Raw genomic sequence first — 3,254 nt, 5'->3', positions numbered from 1 at the left:
TCTCTTATTTCTTCTTTACATTTGTTACTTTTTAATGTTGTTTGTTTTCATTAGAACTTGAGGACCTTATGTACACCTCCAAGAGTAAACATTAGAGCTAGCATTCTTTTGAGGTAAGGAAAGGGAAAATAAATTTGTATAAAACATGTTTATTGAATTTGATATATACTATAGAGCAATCTTCAAAAGCATTAACATTTGAGAAAGGAAGATACTAGAAACAAAGCCTTATGTTAAGATGTTATATAATAGGATAAAGAGGAAGGTGATTCCACTATCTTAAGAAGTGGTAATTGTAGTTGAGGAAGTGGTTCGTGGCACATTATAAAGTACAATTCCCAAGCTTCTATTAATGACATGAAAAATGTTCACTTAAAGTATTGTTTTTTCTTTATTGGTGAAGATATTAGCATAGCTTTTGGAGCGAAAAGCTCTCACAAGCTTGATATTAAATACTATTTTGCTCCAAGATATTGCAGATTGTCAAAATAGAATATGGAGAATTCACAATTGTTATTCAATACTTTAGTTCTTGCACATATCCAAACTTTATTAAATGCAAGAAACATAAGAAGGCATATATATACTACATTTTCATCAAAACCTTACACTAAGATCTTAAAACGGATATTCATATATACTAAGCAAGCCTTACTACTGCTAAGTTATAAGACTTTTGGAGCTAATAATATTCTCCAAGACTATTGATATTTATTTTCTATCGGTAATATATACTTTTTATACTTTATATAATTAATAATAAAGCATTCATTTCATTTAATATATTTATAAATTTTCTTTTCATAATACTATTTGTAATACTAGAGTGTCTTTCTTTCTGTCTTTACTATCTCAAAATATGTTTCATAGTAGTTTGGGGCTATAATATTGCAATATATTGCAAGAGTGTATATGTTGTTGTACTGATTATTGCCACTATTTCCACCAAAAGCTAGAAAACAAATAACACATTTCTTAAAAGTCACAGAATTGCAATTTTTTAAAATAAATAAGAGGGCATTCTTTTTCACCAAATTTGTTGCACCTTTTATCAGTGCGTTTATTTCCAATATATGATCATTATTTTTATTACCCTTTTTTTCTATCTTTTGTATGATTTGGATGTGTTGTGCAATGGGATGAATATTGCAGCTCCTAATCCTTGAATTACTACCTTAAGAAAGATTTCAAGAGTTGAAACTACCAACATTAAAACCATTTTATTTTATGTTTTGACAAACTTACCTATAATAACATATAGTAAATATTTAAATTCTTGGACAAAAAGCCTCCTATAAATAGTTTTATCTATATAAAATATAGAGAGTTATGAAAATATAGTATAAAGTTAGGTTTTTTATAACTTTAATTTTTTAAAATTTATAATATTTGTATTAAACTACAATTGAAAATAGAACTCAACTCATGAGCTTAACTTTTCAGCTTATGAACTCAAGAGTGGTCTGCACTTTGGGTTTTCACTCTTAGACTGACTTGGACTTAGTCTTTGTATTAAACTTCATTTCAGTTTGGACTTAGACTTAGACTTAAACTCAAACTTAATCTCAATCTCGGTCTCTATCTCAGGTTCAATCTCAACCTCCATCTCCATCTTAGACTCAATCTTAGACTCAGTGTCAGACTTAGTCTAGACCTCAAATTTAGACTCTATTTCAGACTTGGTCTCAAACTTAATTTCGTACTTGGTCTTTCAATATCAACACTTCCACATATCATAACATTTGCCATATATTATTATTATTTACTAAAAACTTACTTATTTGTGCTTGTTCCTCAAGCATGTCTTTAAGAGTTCCACTCTTACTCTCCACTTTTCAAATTAAAACTTTTAGTCCAAAAGTGTTACACATTAAAATTTCACTTTGGCCACTACCACGTGGCAAACCTTTGGCCCTATTTTGAGACTTAGGGATTTATGTCTTACAAAGGCCTTATTAGATGAAACACCACCACCTCAAATGGATGGGAAATTATAATTAAGTTTCATTGTAGTACAACGGGGAGTATTATAAACTTGATATTGAACATAGCTATGTATATACTAGATAATATCATGTCATATCTCTAGCCAATAAAAAAGCATATGTAATTTCTTAGTCATATGACAACGTCTAATATGTTCAAAAATTCATAGTAAATTTAGAGAAAGCACGGAATAAAGATCAAAAGCACTATTAGCCGAAAATAACATGAGTCTCTATAAAGTAAAAAATATATCATATTGAGAATGTAAATACCTCAATGGTAAGTTATGAGTAATTAATGCAAGATTCTTAAACTCATTATGAAGCTTTTAAATCTACTTTTGAGCCTTACATAGCTCATCTAGAAAAGGTAAATCTAACTCTACACCTTACGGAAACTAAACATTAAACAAAGTAACTACCAACAACACAAAGTCTTTATTTATAGAGTTCTTTACCTCTATCTCATAGTGACTGATATTTTGTGATAATCACTAAAAACTCTAAGCCCTCAAGATTAACAAAGTATAGAAAAATACAAAAAAGGTTTCCAAATTGTTCAATCTATACAATATTAATCTAAATGACTATGACAAAATATCCACGTATATTCTGCATATCTTACTTAATTTTTGAGAGAAAAAAGTCCTCTAGAAAGCCCAAGGAAAGAATTATAATTTATAAACTTTCTTAAATAAATTTGGCTAAAAAAATGAGAACCAATTAATTTTCAAAATAAATAAGCAAATTTATATGAGTTATGTAAAAATAACAAATCTAAATAGAGAGCTTAGACATATTATATAAAGACACCAAATTAAAGTTACTTAATAACTTTTCAGAACTTTATTATAACCATAAACATCAACTTATTACTGAAAGATCACCACTTTGATGTTGAACATACTCATTGCTTATATATGATGGTTTTCAACAGCCAATGCGCACACTCCTCCAGCCAAATCCTCGACAATCTTTAGTGTACTTGGAAATGGTTGTCACAGGTGAGCCCTGGCAATTAATAGTATTGTAGAAACAAACAACCTCATTACTGTTGTAGAAAAGCTCATACCCACTTCGGTAATTCACATCTAAGTTATTGCAACCACGATTGACATAGAACTTTTTATCCGATAATGAATTTAAACAATCAGAATTAGACTTCCATGCAAAAACATAGCTTGCATCTACTTTGTAGAGTGATGAAAAAAACAAAATGCAACAAACAAACACAGTGAAAGCCCAGTTGCCCATCTTGAGAACACAATT

Source organism: Selaginella moellendorffii, unplaced genomic scaffold (genome assembly GCF_000143415.4).
Source record: "Selaginella moellendorffii unplaced genomic scaffold, v1.0 SELMOscaffold_24, whole genome shotgun sequence".
Classification (NCBI taxonomy): Eukaryota; Viridiplantae; Streptophyta; class Lycopodiopsida; order Selaginellales; family Selaginellaceae; genus Selaginella; species Selaginella moellendorffii.
This window is presented reverse-complemented; position numbering follows the sequence as displayed.